Source organism: Arachis ipaensis, chromosome B5 (genome assembly GCF_059453495.1).
Source record: "Arachis ipaensis isolate K30076 ecotype BB chromosome B5, ASM5945349v1, whole genome shotgun sequence".
In the NCBI taxonomy this organism is placed as follows: domain Eukaryota; kingdom Viridiplantae; phylum Streptophyta; class Magnoliopsida; order Fabales; family Fabaceae; genus Arachis; species Arachis ipaensis.
The window spans coordinates 51,449,011-51,466,190 of record NC_142440.1 but is presented as its reverse complement, the minus strand read 5'-3'; positions in this window follow the sequence as shown (position 1 = coordinate 51,466,190).

Below are 17,180 nucleotides of genomic sequence, written 5' to 3'. Positions count from 1 at the left end.
ATAAGCGTTTGGAGCTGCCTTGTTGCTTCTGAACCTCTGCTTTCCTATTGTCTTCTTCCAATCATGTGTGCTTCCTTCCATGGTATGCTGTATGATCCTTTCGGATGAAAAATACCAGGTACGATCTCTGCATGGCTAATCAACTGTCGGATTTCTCGTCTCGGATGAAAAATACCAAGTACAGCTACCGCACGGCTAATCATCTGTCGGTTCCCACTAGCGTCGGAACAGGATCTCTCTATCCTTTTGCACATGTCACTGCGCCCAACATTCGCAGGTTTGAAGCTTGTCACAGTCATCCCTTCCCAGATCCTACTCGGAATATCACAGACAAGGTTTAGACTTTTCGGATCTCAAGAACGCTACCAATTGGTTCTAGCCTATACCACGAAGGTACTAATCTCACGGACTCGGTCCGTGTATTAGAGACCCAAGAGAATATACTCCGGCTGTCGTCCAATGACTACATTGAACATCATGTAGACCGCTTGTGGTTGTCAGGCACGCGGATCTTGGCTAAGCGAGTAATGAAGATAGTGGGTGATTGTCACGGGTCAGCCCTTCATTCTTACTTAACTGAATTAAGTACGAGAGTATGTCTTGGAGAAGAAGTAAGCGTGAATTGAAAGAGAAACAACAGTACTTGCATTAATTCATGAAGAACAGCAGAGCTCCGCACCTTAATCTATGAGGTGTAGAAACTCCACCGTAGAAAATACATAAGTGAAAAAGGTCTAGGCATGGCCGAATGGCCAGCCTCCCGAATGTAACATAAAAGTTCCAAAAATTCCAAGTCTATCAATACAATAGTAAAAAGTGCTATTTATATAAACTCGTTACTAGGGATTACAGAAAATGAGTAACTAAGTGCAGATAGTGCAGAAATCCACCTCTAGGGCCCACTTGGTGTGTGCTTGGGCTGAGCATTGAAGCTTTCATGTGCATAGGCCATTCATGGAGTTAAACACCAGCTTTGGTGCTAGTTTGGGCGTTTAACTATAGTTCTGGTGCCAGTTCTGGCGTTTTATGCCAGAAAATGGCCTTTGGTGGGCGTTTGAATGCCAGTTTGGGCCATCAAATCTCGGGCAAAGTATGGACTATTATATATTTCTGGAATTCCCAAGATGTCTACTTTCCAACGCAATTGAGAGCGTGCCAATTGGGCTTCTGTAGATCCAGAAAGTCCGCTTCGAGTGCAGGAGGGTCAGAATCCAACAACATCTGCAATCCTTTTTCAGCCTCTGAATTAGATTTTTGCTCAGGTCCCCCAATTTCAGCCAGAAAATACCTAAAATTATAGAAAAACACACAAACTCATAGTAAAATCCAGAAATGTGATTTTTTCATAAAAACTAATAAAAATATAATAAAAAGTAGCTAAAACATACTAAAAACTACGTAAAACCAATACCAAAAAGGGTATAAATTATCTGCTCATCACAACACCAAACTTAAATTGTTGCTTGTCCCCAAGCAACTAAAAACAAAATAGGATAAAAAGAGGAGAAAATACAATAAATTCCAAAATATCAATGAAGATTAGTTTTAATTAGATGAGCAGGGTGATAAACACCGATTTCGTGATTTATCTTGTGCTTATTTTAAGGGATTTTACCACCTTATCCCACATTTATTCAAAGAAATAGCATGGTTTTGTAATTCTCCCTTGAATTGTGCTTAAGTATAAAAACATGCTTTTTAGGCCCTTAAATTGGTAATTTTGATTCACTTTAATTCCATTCGATGCCTTGATATGTTTGTTGAGTGATTTCAGATCCATAAGGCAAGTATTGGATGGAAGGAATGAGGAGAAAAGCATGCAAATAGGAGAATGCATGAAGAAACAAAGATTGGGAATGCACCAATGGACACACATGCGTACAAGGCGTGCACGCGCAAAATTGGTTTCGCATAAAGACGCGCACGCGTACATGATGCGTCCGCGCGGATGAAGAATTTGCCAATCGACGCGTACGCGCTGATACTTTCACATGGCCCACTTAAAGGCAAAACGCTGGGGGCGATTTTTGAGCTGCCCAAAAACTTGATGAGTATTTTTGCGAAAAACAAATTTATCCAAAACACCCAAAACTAACCGGCAAGTGCACCGGGTCGCATCAAGTAATAAAACTCACGGGAGTGAGGTCGATCCCACAGGGATTGAAGGATTGAGCAATTTTAGTTTAGTGGTTGATTTAGTCAAGCGAATCAAGATTTGGTTGAGAGATTTGTGAATTGCAGAATTTAAATCGCATGGAAAGTAAAGGGAATGGGTAATTGGCATGAAATTAAAGAGAACTGAAATTTAAAGTGCTGAATCTTAAAGAACAAGAAATTAAATGGCAGAAACTTAGAACGCAAGAAATGTAAATTGCAGAATCTTAAAGTGCAAGAAATATAAATGGCTTGAATTGTAAAGGGAATTGGGAATTGGATTTGCAGAAATTAAACAAAGAAAAGTAAAATTCAACAAACAGAGAAATAAAAAATGACTTGGATTGAACCGGATCTTAAAACAGAAATGTAAATGAGATTGAAAAACATTAAACAGAGGATGTAAAATTGGAATTCAGATCTCAGGACCCAAGAGACTAGATAACCAAGTCTAGATCTCAATGACTTCCTAGATCCAACAAGAGTAATTGCAAAGGAAATGTAAATTGCAAAGAAAGTAGATGAGAGAGCAAGTAACGGAAACTGAAATTCAATTAAGCAGAAAATTAAACAAGATCCCCAAGCTGAGATTGAAACAGAAGTTCTTCAATTCTCCACCCAAGATCCGAAGTAATAAAATTAAAGAGTGCTGGGCAAGAACAAGGAAGAAGAGAGATCAATTCTCCTCCCCAATTCTCTTGAATTAAAACAACAATGCTAGAATGTAAAAGTGAGCTCTCTACCAAACTACCCAACCAAAACTGAAAAGAAAGCTCTATGAAAACTAAAAGGGAAGCTCCTCGAAAAACTTAAATCCTATGCTATTTATACACTTTCTTCAAATGGTCTTCAATCCTTCAATTGGGCCTTTGCTCTTGATGGAATTGGGTTGATAGAGGCCTTGGTTGATTGCTCTTGGAGTTTGGAGAAGAACCGAATTGAACCGGGTTTGGAATCATGAAAGCTTGAGTAAAAGTTTGAGTAAAAGTTTGAGGCAAACTTTTACTCCAACTTTTCACATCAGCCACCCTCTTTTGCTGATACCAACGTTGGGGCAAAAGTTTGGGGTCAAACATTTGCTCCAACGTTGGCCTCCCCTTGCACACTCATGGCGCCAACGTTAGCCAAAAAGTTAGAGGCTAACGTTGGCGCAAACTTTTGCTCTCCAGGGTGTGTTGTTTATGCGCCAACGTTTGCCAAAAAGTTTGAGGCTAACGTTGGCGCAAACTTTTGCTCTCCAGGGTGTTGATTTGTGATGCCAAAAGTTTGCCAAAAAGTTTGAGGCAAACTTTTGCTCCAGCTTTTTGCCCAAAAGTTTGCACAAAAGTTTGAGGCAAACTTTTGGTCCAGCTTTTTGCTCCCTGGTTCATTTTCAATTAATCCAAAAGTTTGAGCTAAAGTTTGAGGCAAACTTTTGCTCAAACTTTTTGTCCTCTCTTCCTCCTAGCTATTCCTTCTTGTTTCAACCTTTCTCCAAGCTTTCTTCACCTATCATTAATCAACCAAACACATCAAAGCTATGCTCAAAATCATGAGATATTCATTCGTTCATAATATGTGACAATTTTAGCATAAAACCTCATGAAATAGCATGAATTCATACATGGTTGATTAAATCAAAGGAAGCATGAAAATCTACCCAATTGGCTTGCTTATGGCTCAAGAAAGTGCATAATTCAATTGAAAACAAAAGAAAAAGGCTAGTGAAACTAGGCTAAGATGACTTGTCATCACAACACCAAACTTAAAGCTTGCTTGTCCCCAAGCAAGAAATGAATTTTGCTCAAAGGTTCTTTCAATTAAGACGGATTGAAGAAAAAATTGTAAGGTCCTGTGAGTGAAGTGATTAAGTGTCAGTGGGGTGAACTCTAAATCATATGCTCATGCAAGGGCTTCAGTGCTCACTAGTCCTCACATATTGGGAGTCTTAGGTCTTAGAATTTTCATCCAAATGGTATTATGGAGATCTCTTTATATGTAGTCACCTTGAAGCAGCTTATAGTTTCTGTGCTTTAGCCTCGACTCTAAGTGTCATGTCTCAAAGCGGCTCTTTAGATAAGCTTTCAATCAATACTCCTAAACCAGTTGGTTTTAAGGTATTAGGTTTTAAAGCACCCCTAAGGATTTACTTGCTCAAGCCTCTTTCCTTGACACAACTCAACCACAAGCATTTACTAGGCTAACAACTCTTTGAGTTTTGTTTCTTCTTTCTTTTTCTGCCTAGTAATTGATGCTCAGAGCCTTGGGCCATGTTCTTTTTGTTTTTGTATTTTCTTTTTCTTTCTTTTGTTTTGTTTGTTGCTTCTTGGATCAATAAATTTTTGAGAATCTCCACAATACTTCTTTGAACTTCATGTCCTGCCTATGAGCTCCCATGCAAGTTTTCACAAGCATGCAACCTCAATACATAATCATACAACTAGAACCACCACTTCTCCTAATCTTTTGCTTGCCTCAAAATTGTTTGATTCCACAATCCTTCTTTTCAGAGAACTTTCATGTGATGCATTTTTTTTTTGAAATATTGAGTGCAAACAAGTTTTGGAGAGTATAGTGTTGTAAATGATCAAGCGTCTTGCTTATTGAATTACAGAAAAACTATGCTATGCAGGCAGGCAGGGGTATTATGTAACTTTCAATTTAGCAGCATCTGATACAAAATAATCACTGAATAATACAACCTTTTGGAGTTTGCTTGCTTTCCTCTTCCTCATCATCATTGCCGATCTTTACATTCCTCTCTCTTCCTTTTGATAGATGATGCTTAATCTTTCCAAAAGTTTATATGGTACCCTGCAGTGATATTGAAAGTTGCTTGTTCCCCAAGCACTTAGAGACAATGGTTAGTCTGCATGATTTATTTGTAGGCCTTTGAACTTACTTTGGTGTGGGAACACCAAACTTAGTACCTTGCCAATGGTTTTCATGCATCAAATCAACCATGTGTGATAATTTTTTTTTCTTTTTTTTCTCTTTTTCAAAAGCAATAAAACTGAAAACTAGGAAACAGCAAAATAGTTAACCAGTTCATCTAACATGCTTGAAGCCAGCATTATGCAGATAGTGAGAAAGTGTTTTATAATGGGATTTTGGTGGAACACCAAACTTAGAATCCTTCATTCTCCTTTATATTGGTTTGGTGTGTAACACCAAACTTAGCTTCTTGCAATATAGATAAAACTAATTATCCTTTTTATTAAAATAGATATGAAGAGATGGTTACCTCCGGTTGGGTTGCCTCCCAACAAGCGCTCTTTTATTGTCACTAGCTTGACATCTTGCTCTTTGATTATGGAGGCTGAAAATCATAATGCCTCAGTTTTTCTCCTCTTGTTGTAGGATTCCTTTCCTCCATGACCTGCACAATCACAAACAATTCTAGTGATGATTGAATATTTTCAAGCTCAGAATGTGATTCAGAAGGTTAGCTGGCACAAAGTATCAAACAGTTGATGGACTTGGGAGATTAGTGGCAGAAATTGTTTCTCTTGTGTAAGCAAGAGCATTGCATAGAGCCAGAAATTTCCAGGAAAACTTCACTTTGTTGCTAAAGCGAAGTTTCAGTTATCTTAGGCAAAAATTCAAACAGTTAGTGGGTTAATTGAAAATTAGAGGACAGAAAAGAAAAAGTGCTTTATCTAGATCTCCACTTCACTTAATCATTGCCAATCTAATCAATCCCCGGCAACGGCGCCAAAAACTTGATGAGTATTTTTGTGAAAAACGAATTTATCCAAAACACCCAAAACTAACCGGCAAGTGCACCGGGTCGCATCAAGTAATAAAACTCACGGGAGTGAGGTCGATCCCACAGGGATTGAAGGATTGAGCAATTTTAGTTTAGTGGTTGATTTAGTCAAGCGAATCAAGATTTGGTTGAGAGATTTGTGAATTGCAGAATTTAAATCGCATGGAAAATAAAGGGAATGGGTAATTGGCATGAAATTAAAGAGAACTGAAATTTTAAGTGCTGAATCTTAAAGAACAAGAAATTAAATGGCAGAAACTTAGAACGCAAGAATGTAAATTGCAGAATCTGAAAGTGCAAGAAATGTAAATGGCTTGAATTGTAAAGGGAATTGGGAATTGGATTTGCAGAAATTAAACAAAGAAAAGTAAAATTCAACAAACAGAGAAATAGAAAATGACTTGGATCGAACCGGATCTTAAAACAGAAATGTAAATGAGATTGAAAAACATTAAACAGAGGATGTAAAATTGGAATTCAGATCTCAGGACCCAAGAGACTAGATAACCAAGTCTAGATCTCAATGCCTTCCTAGATCCAACAAGAGTAATTGCAAAGGAAATGTAAATTGCAAAGAAAGTAGATGAGAGAGCAAGTAACAGAAACTGAAATTCAATTAAGCAGAAAATTAAACAAGATCCCCAAGGTGAGATTGAAACAGAAGTTCTTCAATTCTCCACCCAAGATCCGAAGCAAGAAAATTAAAGAGTGCTGGGCAAGAACAAGGAAGAAGAGAGATCAATTCTCCTCCCAAATTCTCTTGAATTAAAACAACAATGCTAGAATGTAAAAGTGAGCTCTCTACCAAACTACCCAATCAAAACCGAAAAGAAAGCTCTATGAAAACTAAAAGGGAAGCTCCTCGAAAAACTTAAATCCTATGCTATTTATACACTTTCTTCAAATGGTCTTCAATTCTTCAATTGGGCCTTTGCTCTTGATGGAATTGGGTTGATAGAGGCCTTGGTTGATTGCTCTTGGAGTTTGGAGAAGAACCGAATTGAACCGGGTTTGGAATCATGAAAGCTTGAGTAAAAGTTTGAGTAAAAGTTTCAGGCAAACTTTTACTCCAACTTTTCACATCAGCCACCCTCTTTTGCTGATACCAACGTTGGGGCAAAAGTTTGGGGTCAAACTTTTGCTCCAACGTTGGCCTCCCCTTGCACACTCATGGTGCCAACGTTAGCCAAAAAGTTAGAGGCTAACGTTGGCGCAAACTTTTGCTCTCTAGGGTGTGTTGTTTATGCGCCAACGTTTGCCAAAAAGTTTGAGGCTAACGTTGGCGCAAACTTTTGCTCTCCAGGGTGTTGATTTGTGATGCCAAAAGTTTTCCAAAAAGTTTGAGGCAAACTTTTGCTCCAGCTTTTTGCCCAAAAGTTTGCACAAAAGTTTGAGGCAAACTTTTGGTCCAGCTTTTTGCTCCCTGGTTCATTTTCAATTAATCCAAAAGTTTGAGCTAAAGTTTGAGGCAAACTTTTGCTCAAACTTTTTGTCCTCTCTTCCTCCTAGCTATTCCTTCTTGTTTCAACCTTTCTCCAAGCTTTCTTCACCTATCATTAATCAACCAAACACATCAAAGCTATGCTCAAAATCATGAGATATTCATTCTTTCATAATATGTGACAATTATAGCATAAAACCTCATGAAATAGCATGAATTCATACATGGTTGATTAAATCAAAAGAAGCATGAAAATCTACCCAATTGGCTTGCTTATGGCTCAAGAAAGTGCATAATTCAATTGAAAACAAAAGAAAAAGGCTAGTGAAACTAGGCTAAGATGACTTGTCATCACTGCCCAGGCCCAAATCCAACTTGTTTCTGAGTGTATTTCATGCAGAATTGAAGTCCAAGCTGAGGGGGAGAAATTAGTTTTAGCCAACATGAGCCTTTAGTTAGTTTTCTCGAGAGAGAAGCTCCCTCTTCTCTCTAGAATTAGGTTAGGATTAGGGTAGATTGTCTTAGATCCATGTTTAATCACTTGATCTCATCTTGTTTTCTTTTATAATTTCTCATTTCTACATCTTGATTCTCTTACTTGTAATGTTAATCTCTCATTTTGCTCTCTTTTGTGATGATGAACTCATGTTGGATTTGGTTTACAATTAAAGCAATTTGATGTTGATGTGTCTTTTTATTGATGAATTGAGTTGTGATTCTATTTTCCTTGCAATTAGTAGTTGGTAGATTGATAAACCACTATTTTATGGTTTATCTTGTGCTCAATTGAGTGGATTTTATCAACTCTTTACCCACTTATTCATAATATTTGCATGGTTTTATATTTCCTTCCTGACTTTGTGCTATGATTGAAAACATGCTTCTTTGATCTTATATTTGCTTATTATTAATCCTCTCTTATCACCATTAGATGCCTTGATATGTGTGTTAAGTGTTTTCAGATATTATAGGGCAGGAATGACTTGGAGGATGGAAAGGAAGCATACAAAAGTGGAAGGAAGACAAGAAGATGAAGAAGTTGATAAGCTGTCCAGCCTGACCTCTTCGCACTCAAATGGCTATAACTTTAGCTACAGAGGTCCAAACGACGCGTTTCCAGTTGCATTGGAAAGCTAACGTCTGGAGCTTCGATTTGATATATAATATGCTATAGTTCCCTTGACGCTAGGTGACACAACCGTGTGATCTATGCGGCCGTGTCGCAGTGACGGAAATTAGCGTGTTTGAATTCTTCTCCAGCGATTTCCGGGCTGTTTTCGACCCAGTTCGTGGCCTAGAAAACACAGATTAGAGGCTATAAAGTGGGAAATTGCATCCATTCATAGGGAGGCTCTCATATTCACAATTTTAGGAGTAGATGTAGATTTTAGAGAGAGAGGTTCTCTCCTCTCTCTTAGGATTAAGATTTAGGACTTCTCTTAGTTTTAGGAGTGACTCTCAATCCCAGGTTCTTTATTTTTATTTAATTTATGAACTCTTCCATGTTACATATAATTTTCTTAATTAATGTTATTTGAGGTATTTCAATTTATGATTGCTGTTATTGTTACTTTACATCTGAAGGCATTTTTATTCCAGTAGATTTACTTTTTCCCTTTTGGTTTTGGTTAAGAAATCAGTAACTCAGAAGTCATCCAACTCAACAGCATAATTATTAATTGTTATCTTGCCAATTGAATTTAACTTCAATAATCCCAATATTTTCTTAGGAAATAAATAGGATTCGAAGATGAAACTAATTAGTCCCTTGACTTTCCTTTACTTTAGTAAGGGTTGACTAAGTGGAATTAAGATTCAATTTTCATTATCATTGATAAGGATAACTTGGTTTGGACTTCCAATTTCTCTTACCCTGCCAAGAGTTTAGTTTACAGTTATTTATTTATTTTACTTGTCATTTAAATATATCTGTGCCCATTGCCCAAACTCAACATTCCCCAAAAACACACTTTTTCATAATCAATAATAAGAACACCTCCCTGCAATTCCTTGAGAAGACGACCCGAGGTTTAAATACTCGGTTATCAATTTTAAAGGGGTTTGTTACTTGTGACAACCAAAACGTTTGTACGAAGGGATTTTTGTCGGTTTAGAGGCTATATCTACAACGCGACTGTTTTTATGAACTTCTTTACTGGCAAAAATCCTAACGTCAAAATGGCGCCGTTACCGGGGAATCGCAAACGTGTACCTTAATATTGGTTATTGTAAATATTTTATATTTGCTTGTCTATTTATTTTTATTTTTGTTTTTTTATTTTTGCTTTTTCTTAAGTTAAGAGGTTATTGGTTTTTTATTTTAAAATTTTTATTTTTCAAAATTCAAATTTCAAAAATTCAAATTTCAAAAATTTAAAATTCAAAATTTCAAAATTTAATTTTCAAAATTCGAAATTTAAATAACCTTTTAATTTAAATTTGTTTTTATTTTTGTTTTTAATTTTTATTTGCTACTATGAACTCTCACCCCTTTGGCTATGAGTCTGGTTACAATAATGCTGCAGGAAGAAGAAATTACAATGAGAACACGCATCAAGGTTAGAACAATCAAAGATGGGAGGAGCCACAAGGATTTGATCAACCCTCATGGCAACAACCACCTCCAATGGACTATCAACAAGCATTCTGTGATGCATATCAAGGCAATGGCTATGGTGAGCACTCTTTTGATTATCAACAACCACCACCATATGCCTATGAACCCTTTCCTCAACATGACTTTGGACCGCCATACTCACAAGCCCCTTTCCGCCATTCACCTCCATATGACCCTAACCCTCAACCACCATACCAACCACCTTATGAGCCATATGAACCATATATAGAACCACCCCAATTCCAACCCAATTACTCACAAGAACCACCACTTCAATATTCACCATCTCCATATCCATCAATCCAAGAGCACTGTGATCCTATTTATGAAAGCCGGGTGCATCAAGAGACAAAGGATCGTTTCAAGGAAACAGTGGATCGATTTCAAGCAACCACTCGTCAATTTGAGCAGGCGATAATTCAATTAGTTTCCCAACGTTTGGACACTCAAGGAACCCCTATGGCTTCATGTGGACAATCTAATGAAGAACGTAGTATGAAGGAGATACTAGAAACTCCAGTGAACAGTACGGAGCATGACTTTGTACTGGAACAAGTAGAGGAAGCCGGAATTATTGAAGAAGAAGAATTGGTTGAAGACTTAGGAGGTGCAGAACCTCCATGGGAAAGTCCAGTCATAGAACCCCCTTTCAAGACATTTGAAATTAATGCTGAGGAGGGTGTACAACCTCCAAGGCATATCACAGTTAAAGACTTGGAAGAGGTTGATCAAGAGATGGAGATTCAAGAAGAAGAAGCACAACCTCCCATGCCCTTGGAAAGCAATGAAGAGGAGATTGAATTGCAAGAAAGCTACCAAGAGGAAGAGGTTGAAATTGAAGAAGCTTGCAAAGAGGTAGTAATTATCAGAGAAGAGCACAAGGGAGTGGAGCTTGCAATTTCATTGAAAATACCTCCCCCTAAGTTGCCATCATCCTTCACAACATTCAAGTGGGTAAATTTCATATCCCTTAGCTTTCTAATCCCACTTGAATATGGGGTACTGGAGACGGATGGTCAACTTAGAGCTCTTTGTGGCATTAAGAGTAAGAGGAAGATGGTCAGTGGTAAGAATTGTCCTGCAAGGTTCATCATGGTTGGAAACTTTAAGTTTAAATGCAAAGGTTGGTGTAAAGCTCAACTGAATGGGTCTAGGAAGTTGTTTAGCCGCTTACGTGAGAATTCAGACTGCTTGCCACCCAGATGGAACAATATTGCTCAACCAAAAGACGGGTGCAAAGGCAAGGTCTGGGACCCAAGAATCCATTCTATCAATCACCACTCTTGGGGCCTGGTCACATGCTTTAATTTACTTGAAGGCTTTCTGCGCCAAGTTTGGGACCCCGGTGGTTACTGGAGATAAAAACATTGGTGGAGATTCCTGGATGAATACAAGCATAAGCCACCATAACAGGAAGCTCATCAAATGTCCAACTTAAGGACTCTAACTAAAAGTGCTAGGTGGGAGACAACCCACCATGGTATGATCGTCCATTTTTCATTTTTATTTAGTTTTATTTGTTTTCAAGTTTTATTTTATTTTATTGAACCTGGAGTTTTGCATCACATTCATATTAACACTGCATTCTGCATCTTTTCAGATTTAAAAAAAAAAAGCGAGCACGCGACACGACCGCATCAGCGACGCGTCCGCGTCGCAAGGAGATGGGAGACAATATTAATATGAACAGAGAGCTTCGCAGGAGCAGCGCTGGAGGTGTGCCAATGGCACAAATCACCCCACGCGACCGCGTCGCTGGCGCAACAGCGTCATATGGGTATAATGGCCTCCCACGCGGCCGCGTTACCCACGCGGCCGCGTGACCAGGATTTTGACGTCAATAGCGTGTATGGCAGAAAGTTGAGCTGGAGTTGGGCTGGACCCGTGCTAGTAGCACAAGCCCTGCCACGCGAACGCGTCACCCACGCATCTGCGTCATATTGGAAATAATGCCACCCGCGCGATCGCATCGACCACGCGACTGCGTCACCCTGGATTTTGGCAATATTGAGTTTTGAACAGAGAGTTGTGCGACCGCGAGGCTGCACTCGCGCTACTAGCTCAAATCGAGTCACGCGATCGCGTGCCCCACGCGTCCGTGTTACCCAACCTTATCGTGCACCACGCGACCGCGTCACCCACGCGACCGCGTCGCCAGCGTCGCACAACCTATCCAGATTATTGCCAATTTTCTTATCCTTTCTTTTCTAATCCTAATTTCTTCCTTCTCTCTCCTTTCTCACTTTCTTTTTCTTCTTCTCATCCTTTTTCCCTCTCATTTTATTTTATTTTATTTATTTGCATACTTTCATTCATTGCATATTTTTTTTTCTAAATTTATTTTTTTACCATTGGTGTTCAAATATTCTTATTCAACTGTTATTTCTTTTCTGGTATTATCTTGGTGCTTATGACTTGTTTTATTCTGGTTAGGTAATATTATTTAAATCAATGCCAATCTTTTATACCTGTATTACTTTTGTATTGATTTTTAATTTATATTATCTTTCCTTCCCCACTCTCTTCCCCATTGTTGCATATTCTGCACCACTGGTATGCCATGACTTCTATTGTTTTCTTACATGTTGTAGCTACCATGTAAATGAGACCCTTTTCATTTGGCATTAACCCAACCATACTTCATTTATTTTCTTATCTCTATTATCTGGTTACCTTTCTTCCCTTTTTTCTTTCAGGATGGCCACCAGGAAGAGAACCGGAAGACGTTTACATGGGGAGACAGACAAGTCCATCTACACAATCCTTAGAGAAAAGCAACAGTTGAAACAACCCGTCCACCTGCACACATCTCAGCATGCACCGAGGACGGTGCAATCTTTAAGTGTGGGGAGGTCGATACCGATCTCCATGGGTTAGTACATCCCTGTCTCAACACCAATGTTTTAATTTTTTTCGTTAAATTAGTTGTTGCATTTGCATATTTATTTGATTTTATGCATTTAGTTACTGCTTGGTTAAAATAATAAGTTTCTTTTTAAGACCCTATCTTTGAAAAATTTCACTAATTTAAATTAAAAAAAAATTTATTAAAACTTGTTTGAAGTTGTATTTGGAACATGGTTTTTGAGTTAAAGAACACACAACCTGTGAGATTTGAGCTTATTTATATGGTTACATTATTTAACCATAAATATATTATTCCTGTGTGTTTTCTTCTTTATAATTGTAATCTATATTTTGTTCCAATCTATATATCCATTATTTAGTGTATTTACATGCTTGCATATGATTGAGGCCATTGTTTGATTTTAGCTCACTTATCCCAAATAAGCCTACCCTTTAAATCACCCTTGTCAGCCACTTTGAGCCTTTTAATCCCCATTTATTCTATACTTTACCACATCACTAGCCTTAAGCAGAAAAACAAATTAAAAACCCCAATTGAATCTTTGGTTAGCTTAAGATAGAGTTTGTGCATCAACTAAGTGTGGGAAAATTGTGGGAACATGGGTTAATAAGGGAATGTATCATGTTTCTAATTTATTTGAATATTAGGAATTTGGGAACCTACTCATGAAAAAACCAAAATAGAAAAATAATAGAAAATCCATGTTCATTGATAAGTTATGTTTATTTCTCTGCAAAAAAAAAAAGAGAGAAAAAGAAAAAAAAATATATATATATATAATATAAGTAAATAAATAAGGGGACAAAATTACTCCAATATTAAGTTTAATAAAAGATCAATGCACATGTGATAAAAATTAAAGAAAATTTGGTACATGAGTATGGGAATTATACAAAAGTGGGAATTATGGGTAGCTAGGCATGAATTTAAAAGTATATAGAGTATATGTATATTAGGTGAGAGCTTACGTTAATTAAAGGTTCAATTTATAAAGCTCACTTAGCCATATATATACCTTTAACCTTACCTTAGCCCCATTACAACCTTGAAAAAGACCTCATGATGTTTGCATTGGTATATTAAATATTGTTGATTGGTTAGATGAAGAACAAGGTTTAGAAAGCATGACTAGAGAAGAGTAGAGTGAATAACCCTATACACTTGAGATATTAGAGCGATACACACTACCAGTGAGGGTTCAATGCTTGATTCTATGTTCCCTGCTTTCATGAGCTGTCTTCTTACAAGTTTACTTGCTTTTTATTGTATGATTTGAATTAGTGAAATCTGATTTATGTTTGTCTTGAAGAGCTTATTTACTTTTAACTAAGTAGGTAGAAATATTTTGCATGTAGTTGCATTCATATAGATAGGTTGCATTTCATACATTCTACCATTTCTCTTCATCTTTATAGTTTCTCTTGAGCTTAGCATGAGGACATGCTAATGTTTAAGTGTGGGGAGGTTGATAAACCACTATTTCATGGTTTATCTTGTGCTCAATTGAGTGGATTTTATCAACTCTTTACCCACTTATTCATAATATTTGCATGGTTTTATATTTCTTTCCTGACTTTGTGCTATGATTGAAAACATGCTTCTTTGATCTTATATTTGCTTATTATTAATCCTCTCTTATCACCATTAGATGCCTTGATATGTGTGTTAAGTGTTTTCAGATATTATAGGGCAGGAATGACTTGAAGGATGGAAAGGAAACATACAAAAGTGGAAGGAATACAAGATGAAGAAGTTGCTAAGCTGTCCAGCCTGACCTCATCGCACTCAAACGGCTATAACTTTAGCTACAGAGGTCCAAACGACGCAGTTCTAGTTGCATTAGAAAGCTAACATCCGGGGCTTCGATTTGATATATCATATGCTATAGTTCCATTGACGCTAGGCGATGCGACCGCGTGATCCACGCGGCCTCGTCACAGTGACGGAAATCAGCCTGTTTGAATTCTTCTCCAGCGATTTCCGGGCTGTTTTCAACCCAGTTCGCGGCCCAGAAAACACAGATTAGAGATTATAAAGTGGGGGATTGCATCCATTCATAGGGAGGCTCTCATATTCACAATTTTAGGAGTAGATGTAGTTTTTAGAGAGAGAGGTTCTCTCCTCTCTCTTAGGATTAGGATTTAGGACTTCTCTTAGTTTTAGGAGTGACTCTCAATCCCAGGTTCTTTATTTTTATTTAATTTATGAACTCTTCCATGTTACATATAATTTTCTTAATTAATGTTATTTGAGGTATTTCAATTTATGATTGCTGTTATTGTTACTTTACATCTGAAGGCATTTTTATTCCAGTAGGTTTACTTTTTCCCTTTTGGTTTTGGTTAAGAAATCAGTAACTCAGGAGTCATCCAACTCAACAGCATAATTGTTAATTATTATCTTGCCAATTGAATTGAACTTCAATAATCCCAATCTTTTCTTAGGAAATAAATAGGATTCGAAGATCAAACTAATTAGTCCCTTGACTTTCCTTTACTTTAGTAAGGGTTGACTAAGTGGAATTAAGATTCAATTTTCATTATTATTGATAAGGATAACTTGGTCTGGACTTCCAATTTCTCTTACGTTGCCAAGAGTTTAGTTTACAGTTATTTATTTATTTTACTTGTCATTTAAATATATCTGTGCCCATTGCCCAAACTCAACATTCCCCAAAAACACACTTTTTCATAGTCAATAATAAGAACACCTCCCTGCAATTTCTTGAGAAGACGACTCGAGGTTTAAATACTCGGTTATCAATTTTAAAGGGGTTTGTTACTTGTGACAACTAAAACGTTTGTACGAAGGGATTTTTGTCGGTTTAGAGACTATATCTACAACGCGACTGTTTTTATGAACTTCTTTACTGGCAAAAATCCTAACGTCATAGATTTTATTATTCTTGAAATTTATGATGTTCACTTTTATTGCATTCTACATGTTTGATGAAATGTCTTCCTTAGTTTTTGAGTAGTTTTGTTGACTCTTAGTCTAAGCTAAGGGAGTTGGGTAAACTTGAGTGTTGGGTATAATAGATTTGGTGATTTGAGAACCCTTGGTGATCAATTTGATACCCATTGACGCTAACCCACTACTAAGTTAATTAGTAGGTAGGTTGGGACTTAGGGGTTGATGTGATCAAACCTATTTGACGTAGTTCTAGGCTTAGGAGTAGATGTTACGTACTTAAAGCTTTTAGGAAGTAGATTTAATAGGTTGGCCTCTCATGATTATCAATATTTGGTTTGTTGACAAGGATGGTGATCTCAATTACCTAAGTCTTAGCCAAGAGTTCTTTATCTTATTTTCTTTAATTACTTGCTTAATTTACTTTTCTCGCCCTCTCATGAACCAAAAACCCCCCTTACCCCTTTCTAGCCAATAATTAAGCATCCCATTGTTTCCTAGGGAGACGACCCGGAGTCCAAATACTTCGGTAAATTTTCATTTGGGGTTCGTAATTGTGACAAAAACATATTTTAATTTGATGCGAGAGTTGTTTGTTGGTTTGGAGCTATGCTTACAACGAAGTAATTCTTTTCTTGAGGAAGAAATTCCTAACCGACAACAATTATCTCTTATCACGGGGCTAGTAGCTTTTTGCTTCTGAACAGTTTTGGCATCTGACTTTATCCTTTGAAGTTCAGAATGATTGACAGCCATAGGAACTCAGAATTCTGATAGTGTTATTGATTCTCCTAGTTCAGTATGTTGATTCATGAACACAGCTACTTTATGAGTCTCGGCCGTGAACCTAAGCATTTTGTTTTCCAGTATTACCACCGGATACATAAATGCCACAGACACATAAATGGGTGAACCTTTTCAGATTGTGACTTAGCCTTGCTAGAGTGCCCAGTTAGAGGTGCCGAGGGTTCTTAAGCACACTCTTTTTGCTTTGGACCACGACTTTAACCGCTCAGTCTCAAGCTTTTCACTTGACACCTTCACGCCACAAGCACATGGTTAGGGACAGCTTGATTTAGCCACCTAAGCTAGGATTTTATTCCTTTGGGCCCTTCTATCCATTAATGCTCAAAGCCTTGGATCCTTTTTACCCTTGCCTTTTAGTTTAAAGGGTTATTAGCTTTTTGCTCTTGCCTTTTGGTTTAAAGAGCTATTGGCTTTTTCCGCTTGCTTTTTCTTTTTCTTTCTTTTTCTTTGTTTTTTTGCCATTTTTTTTCACAAGCTTTGTGTTCTTCATTGCTTTTTTCTTACTTCAAGAATCAATTTTATGATTTTTCAGATTATCAATAACATTTCTCTTTTTCATTATTCTTTTTTCTAAGGAGACGACTCAGAGTCCAAATACTTCGGTAAATTTTCATTTGGGGTTCGTAATTGTGAC